We start from the raw sequence: 16,703 nt of genomic DNA on the forward strand, positions 1-16,703 counted from the left end.
GCCAGATATTGCAAAAGCAGTGTGAGGTGCCAATGTGGCTCTCATGTTAGGTAGACAAGCATGGTTCCCGTACATATCCTGTATCATTATACACATTCATTGGCTCTTCAAGCCAAAACTTTTCAAAAGAGGGCCAGGGGGAGCATACATAGGAATGCAAGCCAGAAACATGCCAAATTTCCTCCATTTTCTCACATTTTTCAGTCCTTTTACTTACAGCAGTATGCCCTTCTAACAAAACAAAAAAACAACGGTACTGACAAGTGTTAGTAATTAAATACAAGAAGATTTAGTGCACAGCAAAGTCAATGATGAATTTAGAGAAGATATTATTGGTCTAGTGAGGCATACTGTCACATGGGAAACAATGGCAGTCACAGCTCAGGAATCTGTGACTAATATTAACAAAGTAGCTGGCAAAACTGGAAACTCAACTTCACTGATACAGGCAATCATGCAGGACAGTGGACCACTGAAAGAAGCATATGTAAAACAGAGGGATAAGCTCCACGAACTTAGTGAAACACTTGTTGGACACCATATGGACCTAAACTCACAAAAAGACACTGTTACAATCCCTCTGGTACTGATAATAGGCATCCAGGGTAGAATCAGAAGTCCTGAAAACTGCTGACTTGGAAAACTGTAACCTCCAATTGCATAGTGAACCTGAGGGAAAGGTGATGACAAGCCAGTCACTTTTTTGAGAATATAGTCAAAAAGTGTATTGTACCCGATTATCAGTTGATGTTAGAAAGGGTTATTAGAAGGGCATAAGGGAATACAACAGGGAATTTCCCTTTCATTGTATTGTGCACTTCATTGATTACAATGATAGGGAGTTAAAGGAAAAAGAGAGCTACAACAAGCATTTTGTATAGCTGGAGTTCCTATGAAAATGGTTACTGACTACAGCAAAGCTCTTTTTCTGAAGTGCGAGGCAATGGTGCTCATCAGAAGCGTCAGAGAGATTTGGTGGGGAGGGGGGGAGCTTGAAATGTCAGTTAAGATTTCCAGGAAATCCTTATGTGGCTATTGCCAGAAAACAAATGTTTGATAACCATAAGGAAGCATACTCCTTTTCAGACTCACTGGTTCAATATCAAGGGGTGGGGGACCTGGTTATGGCCTAACAAAGATGGAAGGCAATGCAAACCAGTAGGATAAAAGAAGGATGGATTGTTCACTACCATTTCCCCACTTAACTCATCCATGGAGAAAAGGCATACACACTTAGCTCAACAGAGTACCTCCTCTCAGTTCAATACAGTGACAAGTGAAAAGGGATACTATTTATAAAACCTTGTTATAACTACTAATACGTATGCACCATCACTAAGCATTGCAGAGGCAGAGGATAAGTTGTCTTCAGCATCTGGACCTTCCTGTCACTGAGGTGCAGGAGTGGGACAGACAGGCTACATGAACCTCAGTATGACAGAATTGTCACTATGACAGTTGACCTTCTTGAGGTGCTTTAAGTGAATTGAAGAGAAGATTATACACAAAACTGGATATGACTAGATTTTGATTTTCAAGTAATCAACATCTAACCAGTCACAGTTTTGTGCATAGTCTTCTGTTCAATACACAGTCATTGAGAAACAAACTCTTGTAAAGTACTGAATATTGTAAAGAAGACAAAAGAACTGGAGTGGGATCTATAGAAAAAGAGAAGCAGCAAATGTCATAAAAATAAATGAGATTTGTGAACAGGCTGTGCCTGCACCTGGAAATGGTCCATCATGATCATTGTATACGACCCTAGTAAACAAACTAAATAAATAAAAAGAATCATGCTCTGGAGGAGGAGTGAGGTTTAAAAGGATAGAAGGAGCTAAGTAATTTACACAATATTAGAATGAATGAATGAGTGTTGAAATGCATACTGCAAGAAAACAAAGATCAGTATGATTTATTTTCTATTAATGTAGGTGTACCTATGTCATTGTTTCAATTGTGATTTCATAAAGATATTAAAAAGGCTGGGTCTGTCTGGTTAAACTAACTACCCTGCAGAGCATATATTTTTACTGGAATGACATTATTCTGAAACAGACCATTTACAGGAAGATTTCCTCTCATGTTAACAATCATCCCATCCCCTTTTTCAATGAAAGTTGTCATGGACCATGTACACAGAAGTAACACTATTCCTTGCTATATTATCATGTACACATGAAGGAGATTTACTGCAGCATAGATCAAATTAATCTGAAAGCAAATTCTGAGGTAGCAGCTCCTAGTTCATACTGAAGGGTAAATGCACTTGACTGACCTGTCTCTTTTCTCTCATTATTTACATGGTTTTGCCTATAGGGAGAAAAAGAACACTTTGCGAAAGGAATACTGGGTTTGTATCGAAATTAGTCTATTCCTGCCTTAGTGAAGCTACTCTTTTTTTTATTTTATTTTTTTTTTTTTTGGAAGACGAGAAAAGGGAATGGAATAGCCTCTGGTGATTACCCTAAGCACCCAAGAATACATTGTAATATCTTGCCAGGCTTGTAGCTGCAAGGATAAGGTCCCCAGACTACCTCCACAGTGCAACAGTCAGGTAACTCTTTAGTAGCGCTGATAGAGTTTCTTTGTAAAGGGACTGCAAAAACCTGGTCATGCGTTCCACCTCTGCCCCACGATTACACCCGTTTGAGCTGCCACCTCCTCTGCCCTGGCAAACCTGTCTCCAGGAGTGTCCTGCTGATAATCCTGTGATTACGAACCAAATCTTTTTACTATCCCTTTTGATCCTAGAAAAAGGTCTTTTGAAGGCTGAAGAAGTGCATCTCAATGGCAGACAGAGTTTTACCATCTAGTTCACTCCTGGTAACCTTTTCTTGACTTTGGGTCCAAAAAGTGTGGAGCTATCAAAACGGGCAGTGATGAAGCACATCTTAAAAAGACTTATGCAAACTTGCAAAGGCCTATCCAAGTACACTGGCACATGGTTATGCTGGTGCCTGTTGCCCTGGCAGTGCCATCAGCTGTACTGGAAAGCAGATGCACAAACTCAGACACAGACTAAAGGTTAGACAGTTGGGTGTCTATCATTTTCTGAATATCTGCCAGTAAGTTACCCAAGAGGGACTCTGTAAGCTCCTTGGTCAGGTCCCTCTGAATGACAGTGATGTGAACAAGATAGTTCAGCACCTTAAGTGCGAAAGATGCTAAATCATACTGTATGCCTAATTACTGAATCTGTCCAAAGTACTTGACTCCCTGTTAGGAAGCTGGACAGAACTCTCCTCGGACAGTTCCTTTTTACTGGCTGCTATTGCCATGGTGTCTACTAGTGGACTTCTGTTTCAAGTGTTTCATATAATTTGGGGCTACCAAAATCCTATTGTTTGGGGAATCGGTCCTACTACATCAGGATCCTTCCAGGCTCACTGGGCTACCAAATCTATAACAGCATATAGCAGGTGGTACCACCCAAGGCACAGATGGGCCAGCATCAAAGACACAGATGGGTCAGCATCAAAGACCTCGATGAACACACATTTGTCTGGTGAAGGAGTGTCAGTAGACCAATCCCCCTAGTGGCTTAATCAGTTCTACGATATCACCAAAGGTGATGTCTTCTACAGGGAATCTTGGGGGAACCTTCACCTTCATCCAGATCTCTTCCTTCTGTGACAGACTATGGAGAGGAGGCTAGATGCTTCTGTTTACAAGTCCATTTCCTATGACCTTGTCTTGGGGAATCTCAGGAGACAGGGCCGAACCACACTAGGAACTTTAATGTTAAGTAGCCTCCACCAGACCTAATGAAACTGAATGTCCTGTCAATCTGAATGAATGCAGTGAGTTACAGGATCCAAAAGAAGTTGGGAAAGGAGCCAAACTCGAAGGTGGCACCTGACTTCCTGGCCTTACCAAGACCTTTACAAATGCCTCAAATGTCAGGGTGGCAATCAGAAAAGTACAGTTATGTACACTTACCATAAATGTAGATGTTCGAGTGTATTCCCTGTTGCAGTCATTACATTTGGGTTAGCTGCCTGCAGGTAGCCCTCAGCCAGAATGAATATCAAAGTCTTGGATTCCTGCATCGGATTCGGTATCTTTTTCCATGATGTCAGGTAGTCAGGGGTATAAAACATGCAGCAGATGCCATTACATCAGTTTTTCTTGCCCCAGATGTCAGGTGCCCCCATAATGGAAAGCAATTACGTGTTAGGATTCACCTCCAACAAAAAGCAAATATACCAGAAAGCTGAAATACATTAAAGAAGAAGAAAAGTATAGCCAAGAGAAGTCAGGGGGCTGGAGGGAGGGTAACTAGGACTGCAACAGTGAATACACTCGAACATCTACATTTATGGTAAGTGTACACAACTGTACTATGTTCTTCGTGTTTCACTGTTGCAGTCATTACATTTGGGTTGATTACCACCAAAGCTAAGGAAGGGAGGAGGAAGTTAGAGAGCATTTGGACTATTAAGCCCTGCAAAACTCTAGTGTCAAAACCAGCTCTGGATTTAGAAAAATAGGCATGTGGTAATGCTTGGTGAAGGTATGTACAGAGATCCAGGTAGCAGCTTCTAGGATGTCCCTGGTAGGGACACCTCTGAGAAAGGCTGTAGAGGTAGATGCAGCCCTGGTGGAATGTGATCTTATCCCCTGTGGGGTAGGTTTTCCATGGTGCTTACAGCAGAAATGAATGCAATGGGCTATCCACTTAGAAATGGTTTGCTTTGAAATGGCCTTCCCCTCTACCCCTGCAGCAAAGCCAACTAGCAGCTGTTCAGATTTTCTGAGAGGCTTAGCCCTGTCCAAATAAAATCTAAGTTACCTGTGCACATCCAAAGAGTGCAGTATTCGTTCTCCTTTTTGTGGATTTGGGAAAAAAGTAGGTAAATGAATGGACTGATTAAGGGCCACATTAGACACCACCTTGGGCATAAAGGAAGGATTGGTCCTTAGGGACACCCTGTCTGCATGGAAGATGATGAATGGCTCCACTGCCATGAGGGCCTGTAATTCAGATACTCTTCTTGCTGAAGTAATGGCTAGAAGGAAGGCTGTTTTCCAAGAAAGGAATTTCAACTCTGCAGTTACAGCTGGCTCAGAAGGAGGTAGAGTGAGCTTTTCCAATACAACGTTAAGGTCCCAGGCTGGAGTAGGAGCTCTCCTGGGTGGTCTTAAATTTTTGGCCCCTCTGAGGAATTGCTTGGGTAAGACAAGAGGGGTGGTTTAGTATTATAATGAGCTGAAATGGCAGAAGCATGAATTTTAATTGACGAGAAGGAAAGGCCCGTGTGGAGCATCTCTGTTAAAGTACTGAAGAATATGCGGTATGCTGGGCACCGTTGTGCCCATCCCCAGAGTCTGGCTCCAGGTACAGTATCTTTCCACTTTTTAGCATAGGATTTTCTAGTACTAGGCCTCCTTGCTTCCAAAATGACATCTAGCACCTGCTTACTGAGGGATGTTATTGGAGAGCTCAAGGAATTAGTCAGGCTGCAAGGTTCAGGGTTTGAAGTTGAGGGTGCAGAATCTGGCTCTCCTGCTGGGACAGCAGGGAAGGGGTCTGAGGCAGGTGCCATGGTTCCAGCAGTGACATACTGCGCAAGAGGGGGTACCAGTGTTGGCGTGACCAGTCTGGTGCAATCAGTATTGTTCTTGGTTTGTCCTGTTTGATTTGATCTTTAGTACAACTTTTGAGAGGAGAGGCAGAGGGGGAAAGGCATAAACTGAGAGGCTTTCCCAGGTGAAAGACAGGGCATCCACTTTCCAAGCTTGACTATGGGAATTCCTTGTGCAGAATTTGTCCAATTGGTAGATCTGAGGGGAGGCAAACAGGTCTATCTCTGGATTCCCCCATTTGTTTCTCAAAAGGTTGAATTATCTTTGGTTCCAGTTAACAATAGTGTGGGTCCATGAGATTTCTGCTTAGGTCGTCTGCCAGTGAATTTAGCTTGCCTGGCAGGAATTGAGCTTGTAGGTGCACTTGGCAGCTCAAGGCTGTGTTCCACAGAGCCATGGCTAGTCTACAGAGAGGGTATGAGTGGGTTCCCCCCTTCCTGTTTATGTACCACATAACAGTGGTGTTGTCTGTCTTTACCAATAATTGTCCTGGAAGAATGTGGTCCTTGAAGGCTGTCAGGGAATTCTGGACAGCTAACATTTCTTTCTGACTGATATGCAGGTGCATCCAACTCAGGTTCCATTTGCCCTGAATGCACTGCCCTGCCAAGTGAGCCCCCCATGCATAGTCTGATGCGTCTGTTGTTAGGGTATGGGTGGCAGGGGGTAGAGTGAATGGGAGCCCCTTATTGTGGTAACAGGCCTCTGCCCACCAAAGGAACTCTGTCTTTATGCAAGGAATGATGAGAATCATTGATTCCAGGTCCTGAGAATGTTGACACCATAGGCTTTTTAAGATACCACTGTTGTTTCCTCAGATGCAGTCTTGCATATGGAATTAGTAGAATACAAGAGGCCATGAACCCCAGGGTTTGCAGTATTTTCCTTGCAGATAGCTGGGTCTTTGTGGTCAGTAGTTTGAAGTAGGCTGTTAAATAAACTTGTTTCTCTGGAGTGAGGTAAGCCATCTGGGAAGTTGTGTTTAAGCTTGCTCCCAGGAATACAATTTGTTGGCAGGGTACTAGATGAGATTTCTTTTCATCTATGGTGTACCCTAGTGAGGTTAGAAGTTTCTTTACAAATGCCAGATGTTTTAGTAGCATGTCCTGGCTTTCTGCCTGAATTAGACAATCGTCCAGGTATGGGTATATTTGAATATTTCTTTGCCTGCAAAATGCAATGACTGGCGCTAGACACTTTGTGAATACCCTGGGTGCAGTAGATAAGCCAAAGGGAAGTGCAGAGAACTGATAGTGCATGGAGCCTGCTCTGAAGTGTAGGTATTTCCTGCAAGATTCCTTTATTGGAATGTGCAGGTAAGCTTCCTTTAAGTCTAAGGTTGCCAACCAGGCATCTCTGCCTAGCATAGGAAGCAGCTGTTGAAGTGTTAGCATTTTGAATTTTGGGATTACCAAAAAGGTGTTTAGAAGAGAGAGAGGTCCAGTATAGGACGCCAGGAGATGTCTTTTCCGGGTACGAGGAAAAGTAGAGTAAAAACCTTGTCCCCTTTCTTCTGCTGGGACAGGCTGAATAGCCCTGACACTTAGAAGAGAGAACCTGCTGTTGAGCCGTCTGCCCACTGATTTGTGGGTAGGTTTGGCCAACCGTTTGGGGTTGGTAAGGTGTGGAAGTGGAATCCAGCTTTGGAAGTGGGAGCCCTCCACTGCTTAGGCCTGTGAGTACCTTGAGACTCTAGCCTAGGTGGTCTGCTGTTCTTGGGCTTGGACTGGGAAGGCCTGGAAGAGACAGGAAAGGACCAATTCTTAGAAGGCCAATGCCTGCTAAATCTAGGAGGCTATACTTGCAAGAAATCTTTAACAGGTTGCATAGCTTTAGCTTTTTTCTCCATCTTTTTAAGAATTACTTCTGTTTTGTTGCCAAACAGGTGGTCTTGGTTTAAGGGAGCATCCACTAATTTAGCTTTAACATGATCTGGCAAATTTTGCTCCTTAAGCCAAGCATGCCTTCTAAGTACAGACCCAGTGACAGCAGCCCTGCAAGATGCTTCTAAAGAGTCAAAACCACATTGCAAAGTATGTTTACCAACAACCTTGTTGGCTAGGTTTAGGTAGGCCCTTGGGCTGATAGCCTAGTACCTACCTACCTATGAACCTATGAATGCATTAAATCCTGTAATTCTTTATTTTCAGCACAGGCAGGAATCAACATCATTTTCTGTTTTAGTCCCAAAATATGCTGTTGATACTTTAACATATGAAACTGACAGTTTAAGGCGCTAATGGTCAAAGTAGCAGAAGTGTATACCTTCTTACCCCATCTGTCCAAGGCCCTGGAATCTCTATCAGAGGGAGTAGGGTTTTTGGCAGTAGTAGCCTCAATGCCTTTAGGTCCTTGGGAAATGGTCTCTGGGTCCACAGTAGGATTCTTGAAGAGGAACTTGTGAGAGTCAGGTACTCTGTAATACCGGTCAGCCTTCCTGGGAGCTGGAGGTAAAGTGCCTGGGCCAGGCTAGATTCCAAGAAGGCATCATCTACAGTGTCCAGTACAGGAGGGATAGCTAAAGGCATGTGTTGAGAGAGGAGTAAGAATTCCCTAAGCCTCTTTTTGGAGTCAGAGTAATCCTGGCTTTCCCAATGGGAATGCTCCCTAAGAGTGTGCAAGGTTTCACCAAAAGAAAAATCTTCTGGAGGGGAAGCAGAGGAAATGGAATCCTCTGCATCAGAATCATCATAGGTAGATAATGGCAAATCCTGGAATTCAGAAGAAACAAATTTCAGAATCCTGATCGGAAGAATCAGAAGGAAAATCAGTTCTGGGTCTTTTACAGGGAGAAGGCTGGCTTCCCCTAATTAAAGTAATAAGGTCTTCAGCCATTCTTATTTGTTTTTTAGGCATTTGGGCTTGACCATGCGGTTTGGACATCAGTTTTCTAGGCGTGAGTCGAGTTTTAGGCCTTGAAGAAGAAGATGGCTTTGGTTTGAAATGCAAGTCAGAAGGCCTGAATACACCCTCAGAAGCCAGTGCCTGCACAGCAGCTCCAGACCCATCCAAGGTAGAGACATCCGCAGATTCCATAGTCGAAGAAGCATCTCGCGGTATACCAGACTCCGAATGGGTCTCGGTAGAGGCCTGCGAATCTAAAGTAGGTGGCATCAGGGGCTGCAAAAGCGCCTCACTGAGTACCGGTGAACTGGCGACTAGCTTAATGGAAGCGTTGTCGGCGGCTTTGGACCTATAAGGCCTGTCTCTGTCTTTATCTTTACATTTTTTCGGAATGTTGGTAGTCAGATGGCTTACCGAAGTCACTTCTGGATAGTTAAACTGAGTACCAAAATAATTTGCTGCAAAAAAAAACAGACGACGAATAGTCCAGGGGTTGAATAGGGCACAAAACTGACAGTGAGGGACGTCATGGACTTGGCCTGAGCAAGGAATGCAGTACGAATGAAAATCTTTACAAGGTATTTGCTTTCCACAGGTAATACACTTGTTAACTTTTTAAAACAAAAACGCGAACTGAAAACCTGGTTTTCAGTTCGCGTTTTTGTTTTAACTTGTTAACTTTTGCTGACATCGGTTAAGAGCAAGAAAAAGGATCCCCAACAGGGTACTTAGCTTTTTTGAAGACTTCGGTTCTGAAACTCGAAAATGAAAATTTCAGAAGTCGACCGACACTTGCGAACTGCTTCGGCTCCGGGCACTGCACGGCAAGAAAGACTGATGTAATGGTGCCGGCTGCATGTTTTATACCCCTGACGACCTTACATCACGGAAGAAGAGACAGCTTCCGATGCAGGAATCCAAGACTTTGATATTCAGGCTGGCTGAGGGCTACCTGCAGGCAGATAACCCAAATGTAATGACTGCAACAGTGAAACACGAAGAACATCTGAAGGAATGTCCCTTCAGTCCAAAGAAGGAGGAACAACACCCGTTCCGACCGAAGTCAGCTCTGAGGCTGATCTTGGAGCCAAGCTACCTAGAGCCGTAGCCCAAGAGGCACATACTGCTTCAATAACTTCAAAGTCGACTGCACTCCCTGGGACACAGTGCCAGCACTTTGGTTCTGAGACTCATCCCATTCCGAAAGCATCAGAGTTGAGGGAGTAAGGGAAACTGAAGGAGTCAAAATTGCCAGAACTGTCAGCAATGATAGAGGTGAACTGGGGGGATTTAGACTTGTGAATACCAGATCTGAATAGTGGACTGGTACTGGAGAAAACAGGGGGGTACTAGACCAGTACTTAAGAGCATCCAAAAGGGATGGCACTGGGAGAACGCTTACATGAATTTATGGCCTCAAGAATATCTGCATCACTCAGATGACATCCATCTTGGTAAGGCTTTTGGAAGACCAGACCTTGAAGATGATGACACAGACATATGTCTGGAGTATCACCTTTCCAGAAGAACTGGAGAATGGAGTCTAGGGTTCACCGGATCTGAAGAAAAACTTGGAGGAAGTGAGGAAAATCAGATCACAGGCACTGGTGGATCCGACTTCTTTGACGTCTTGGGCACCAGACCCGAAGAATCTGTTGGACCTTTTTCTATCTTCTTATCTTCAGATCTCAGATGTCCATCTTTACATTTTCCCTTATCCTTTTGTTTAGAGGCATCCATTTTCTTTCCAGGAGAAGCTGAAGCTGGCTTTGAGTAAGTGGAAGTGGAGGGGTGAGAAACAGAACCAGTCTGAGAGATAAGTAAACCTTTCAGGATTAATTTTTCTTTATTCCCCGAATGCCCTGGTACCAAAGGAAGCACAAAATTTACAATCAATGTTCAAATGTGCACTACCCAAACAATAAACACATAGTGTGAATCTTGAGGTGAAATTTTATGTCCATAGGACATGCACCGTTTTAAACCTTTTCACTTTGTTAAACATGAAATGAAAGAAAGTAATGCATCATGGCAAAATTGTGAAAGGTACAGCTGAATTTTTTTTTTTTTTTTTTTTTAACTGTCTTCTGTTTTAAAACTATCATGTAAACTATTCTAAACTATGAAGCACAGATATATGCACACATACTCTGTACTATTTAAATGGCACACAAAAAGAGACAAAACTTGTCTAAATACTTAAGTTCAAAAACAAACCACTCTGTAACTAAAACTAACACTCAACACCTAATATCTACACTGTAATATCTAATATCAAAATTCTAAGAACTAACAACAAAGAGAAACGATTATTTAAACTTTTTGGTGAGAAAAGGAAAGGAATTAAGCTAAATAAAATCACTTGTTCAACTGCAGAACAGAGACCTCAAACACATCTCAGCTGATCAGGCAAGCAAATGAGATCTGTGGTACTTGGGTGGAATGGAGGAAATTATTGGTAGGAAAGGAATCAGAGACTGAGATCCACAGCTTTGTAAAAAGACATCGAGGTGGGATCCAGTCATATCAGACAACACAAAAGTTGAATCAGACAAAAACAGACAACACTTTTTCTTTAGTTATTCATGGAATGCTCAAGTACTGATTCAACACTGATTTGTGCTGTGGTAAGGAGGTTACTGTCAGCTGCCTGTCGGGTGCCAGGATCCGCCACATAACCCACGCACTCAAGTCACTCCACAAGTACAAATGTGACTCTGTCACTGTCCATGTTGTTGTGAATGAGCTGAGACGTACCTCCCTGGACTACATGAAGAGAGACATGGGAGCTCTCCGATCTTGTAGCCCAGGCAGGTATGACCCTAGCCCCGAGTAGCATCCTGCCATCGCCCAGAATGATACCGCAGTACAAGGACAAAATGATTGACTTCAACAATTGGCTAAGCTTCTGGTGTCATTCTAAGAGGATCCAGTATCTGCCTGCCTGGGACGACATGGTCGACAGACCACTACGCTTTGCCAGAGATGGCCTGCACCTGTCCCCCTGGGATTCCGGATACTGGCTAACGTTCTTGCCGCCCCTATAGTGCCTTTTTAGGCAAGGTTCAAATTTTTATTTTTTTTTTTATTTTTATTTTACATTTGTTAACCGGGCTAGTCTAACTGGATATATTTCCATTTTCAGTAGAGGCCTGGGGAGAAAAGCTCCATTGGCAACAAAAAATTGAAATATAACAATTAAAAATTAAAAATCAATATTAATACATAGTAAATTAACTGATTTCAATAGAAGATTATTAAAAAGACAGGAAGTAATAAGAATACTAAAAAATACAGTAGTATTAATAAAGTAAAGTACGTATTTACAGTAGTAACGGTGACAAAATGCACAGGATAATTCAATATGCAGTAAGATACCTGTAGACTATCGGTATATCAAACAAGATAGAGACTTACGGAGCATCAAGCAGGATAGATTACGCCAGTATGTTGAATTCTATTAAGCAGTTACAGTCCTACTTCAATGAAAGTGAAATAAGTAGAGGTTCAAGAGGAGAAATACCTGTAGTGAAGGAGAAGATTAGTCAGGGTTGCTGCAGGGGCATAACCAGTGTGTTTTGAGGTGTCTCTTGAGGTTTTGTTTAAAGAGAGGCAGCAAAGAAATTAAAGTTAGTTCATTAGGCAGTAGGTTCCAGTTTTTTCCCACAGAGTTGGAAAACAGAGAAACTCCAGCCATATTGTAAGACTTGCTTATGCTAGCAAGAAGTCTGCTGGAAGAGCAAAGAGAATTTAGATTTTTGTAGGGGATTATGAGATTGGAGAGTATAGGAGTGCTGTTAGGTTTATAAAATATCTTGTGGGCAATGGTGAGTTGGGAGAGTTTTAATTGGTTTTGAAATTCAAGCCAGCCTAGCTGCATTAGATTCAGACAGTGGTGAGTTCTAAAAGGATTGCCGGTGGCAAATCTGGCGATGATATTATAGGAATTAGCTAGTTTGATGAGATTATTTTTCTTTAGATTAGTGTATACTGGTGAGGCATACAGAAGAGTTGAAATTAAATGGGAGTGTGCAATCTTAGTTCTGGCTATTGGTGTTAGGAAAGGTTTAATTCTATATAAGGAGCCTATTTTTCTGTTGACAGTTTTTATGGTGTTATTTATGTGGCTGTCAAATGTAAGGTTATTGTCAATAGTAATTCCTAGCAATTTAGTGGTAGAATAGGGGAATATAATTGTGCCATTATTGGAAATGACAGAGAAATCTATGGGGGAGGATTTACTGGTGGGTGTGAAGAGAAGGAGTTTACTTTTTTTAGCATTGAGCAGGAGGCAACGTTTTGTGAACCATGTCTCAACTATGTTGAAAACATTTTGAGTAAGAGAATGTAGATCAGTTGGGGAGTTTGCTGAGTATACTAGTGTCGAATCATCTGCATATTGAATGCAAGTGGCTTGTGGAATGGCTACATGGAGGTCGTTGATAAACAGTGAGAAGAGAAGTGGACCTAGAATAGAGCCCTGAGGGACTCCGAGCGTGACTGGCAGAAGGGATGATATATTATTTTCCCAGAGAACTGCCTGTTGCCTATTGTAAGGTAGGACTTGAACCATTTAACTGCCAGACAGCCGAGGGAAAGGGATTCAAGAGTGTTGATAAGAAGGGCATGGTTTACCATGTCAAACGCTTTTGAGAGGTCAATAGAGAGTGCAGAAGAGAGGTTGTTTTTATTACGATTTCTATTGATGGCTTCTGTAAAGGATAGTAGGGCAGTTGTGGTGCTATGGGATGGCCTAAAGCCATGCTGACAGTTTGCTATGATGTTATGTTGAGATAAATGGTTTAATAGTTGTTGTTGAATGCATTTTTCCATAATTTTTGCTAAGGGTGATAATAGAGCTATTGGCCGGTAGTTGGAATAATCACTGGAGGTACCCCCTTTGTGTAGGGGGATAATATGGGAGATTTTCCAGATGTCTGGAACAATTCCTTCTTTAATGGTTCTATTTATGAGGATGGACATGGGATAAGAAATTACTTTGGCTGCTTTTTGCAGGTATTCAGATGGTAGTTGGTCAGCAGGAGTACAAGGTTTAAGTTTTTGGATGAACTTATAGATGAGAGTGGTTGAGATGGGTTGCAGATGGAATGTTGGTAGAGTGCCAGGTATAGTGGTGGGGAGGCTCGAGTTGTCAGGGACTAGTTGACTGGCTAGTGATTGTATGGTCTCTGTGAAGAAGGTATTGAAGGTATTGGCAGTTTGGTGGGGGGTATTTTGTTCAGCCTGAGATGGGGAAGGTGTGCGTGAGTGGCCTGGGTACAGGAGATTATTTATACTAGACCAGAACTTTTGGGGATTATTTTGGTGATTTTGCTGTAATTTACAGTAGTAGTTCTTTTTGTCTGTAAGTATTGCCTTTTTTGTAATATTTCTTAAATGCTTAAAAGTTTGTTCATCTGAGATACAAATGACAAATTCACCACCGTAACAGGAACAAGCAAGCAAAAACTGAGGGTAATGCTACTCAATGCCAGAAGTCTACATATCAAAATGCACTGTCTTGAGGCACTCCTTAAAATGGAGAATATTGATATATGTGCAGTGACTGAGACCTGGTTCAAGGCTCCAGAGAGCACCACTGCATTACCAGGCTATAACTCATACCACACTTTTCGGCTACCTAACCTGGACCAGAACACCAAAGGCGGAGGTGTGTCCATATTCATTAAGGATATCCACACCTCCAGGATAGCTGCTCAGCATAATGCATCCGAGGTTATCCAAGTGCAACTATCTCTGGGCAAAACTACAATTCAAATTGTAGCTTGCTACAGATCCTCCACTATGCCCCAGGATTCCCACTCCTCTTTTCTTGATATACTGGAAAATATTACAGTTCAACCAAACACCCTAATAATGGCGATTTCAACTACCCCACCATTAATTCAAAAACTACTCATGTACCAACTCCTTCGTTCAACGATTTCTGGAATTCATAAATTCCAATGCCCTGGATCAATGTATCCACACCCCCACCAGGGGGAACAATATCCTAGACCTAGTCATTACCAACATGAGTGACCGGTGTTCCACACCTGAAGTCAACTCTTCATTGGTCAGATCCGACCATAAGCTAATCACCCTAGATATCCACATCTCGTCCCCACCCCCCCATTAAGGAAACCACGGTAAACAATTTCTCCAAAGCCAACTTCATGCTTCTTAAGACAGAAGTGGCGAACTTCATGACACCCATGCAGATGGGCAATACAGTTACGACTGCTGAATCCTATACAAATGCACTCTATAAGCACTTACACTTGTGCATGGATCATGCTATCCCAAACAGAACTAAGACGCAATCCTCCAAAAAAAGGAAGCCAATCTGGTGGCCATAAACAAACTCTACAACAGAAGGAAGAAACTGCTGCAAAAGAGTGTAAAATCCCATGAGTGGAGGAGCTCCCTGGTCAGCCTCAGTAAGAAGCTGAGATCCTTTATAAGATCCTCCACAGCTAGCTACAAAAACAAAATCGCCACTGATTCTAGGGACAACCACAAAGCATTCTATAGCTATGTCAAGAATCTCAATGGCAACACCCATTTCTGCTCTGAGTTACAGCACAATGGCACGAAAATTACAGAACTGACTGATATTCCCAACATCCTGGCAGACAGGTTCAGTGCTACCTTTACCACCCCCACCCCCTAAAGGGCCCATATCTATATAGGAAGAATGCAGAGTCCCTATAATCACAACTACACAGGTAAAAGCTGCACTCTCCAAAGCCAAAAACACAGCATCCATGGGACCAGACAACATCCCAGGCTGCTTTTTACACGAACTTCAGAAAGAACTGTCTCCCCACCTAAGCACCATGTTCAATCATAGCTTCATGTCAGGCTTTGTGCCCACTGAATGGAGCATGGCAACAGTTATCCCACTCCACAAAGGGGGAGCCACCACTGATCCCGGGAACTATCTCCCTATTAGCCGGAACAGCCTGGTCTGTAAGGCCATGGAACGTATCATCATGGAATTCATAAAGAAAGACATCAGTAACCTCCAAACTCGGGACCTCACCCAGTTCAGGTTTGTGAAAGGCAGATCAAGCCTCCTGAACCTTATCGACTTCTTTGAGGCAGTCACCAAAGCCATAGACGAGGGTGAGGTGGTTCACACAGCCTATCTTGACCTCGCCAAGGCTTTCAATACCACCACCCATTCTGGAATTATAGCTAAACTCACTAAACTAGTTAATAAATCCCTATATCACAAGATGGGTTGCCAACTGGCTCACTGACGGAACCTACACTGTAAAAGTTGCAGACTCCAAATCTGACTTCAAACCAGTGACAAGTGGAGTACCACAGGGTTCAGTCCTGGGACTTCTCCTGTTTGGTATTTACTTCTCTTAAGTACTGGCGAACACAGAAGGCCTTTGGTTAATGAAGTTTACAGATGACTGCAAACTAGGAGCCATAGTCGAGTCCCCAAATGATGTGGACATCCTACAGAAGGGCCTCACTGAGACAGATGCCTGGTGTCAGAGCCATGGCCTCAAGCTCAATGCCAAAACATGCACTGTCATCCCCTTTGGTAAAAACTCTGTACCCATGAACTACCACATAAGCAGCAGTCTACTCAATGCAGAATGTGTGATGAGACCTTGGGACCAAGGTGGACAGTAGTCTCTCCTTTGTTAATCACATCACCACAATAGTCAGGGATCCTTCTAAGTGGCACACCTCATCACAAAAGGGCTCTCATGCAGGGAAAAAAAGAGGTCATTGTTCCCCTCTACTCAACACTCAGTCCCATTATAGAGTACAATGCCCCATTTGGAATGTACCTCAAGACATCTGCAGCAGCTGGAAAGACCACAGAAGTACCTCACAAAGAGGATTACTGGCCTCAAACAGATGCCCTACACTGACAGTCTCAAAAAACTCCAGCTTTGCTCCGTAGCATATCACCTACTCCGAGGTGATCTCTGCCTAACATATAAAGCTATGTCAAACCCAGAGCTGTTGGACATGCTACACCTAAAGAAATCCCAATCCCTCCGAGCTGCACGCTCTAGGCACCTAAACATTGTCACCACAATAAACAGGACATGCTGGAGGGATAGATTCCTGTTCCAGAGACTTCCCATACTCTAGAACAAGCTACCCATCTATGTCAAGCAAAGTTCCTCATTAGCACTCTTCAAGAAAAATCTTGATGAGTGGATGGGAAATAGGAAATACACCCTGAGGATCACTTCTGTGGCTCTGCTCAACAGGGGCACAGGAAAATAACTTTATTG

The 16,703-nt window shown here is 43.0% G+C and overlaps 1 protein-coding gene across 2 annotated transcripts in view; it reads right to left on the reverse strand.

Moving 5' to 3' along the window:
- Positions 1 to 16,703, reverse strand: part of AARS2 (alanyl-tRNA synthetase 2, mitochondrial) — a 1,016,815-nt gene that overhangs the window by 411,003 nt on the left and 589,109 nt on the right. The window lies entirely within an intron of this gene.

Source organism: Protopterus annectens, chromosome 1.part0 (genome assembly GCF_019279795.1).
Source record: "Protopterus annectens isolate FY-2018-M chromosome 1.part0, PAN1.0, whole genome shotgun sequence".
Classification (NCBI taxonomy): domain Eukaryota; kingdom Metazoa; phylum Chordata; order Ceratodontiformes; family Protopteridae; genus Protopterus; species Protopterus annectens.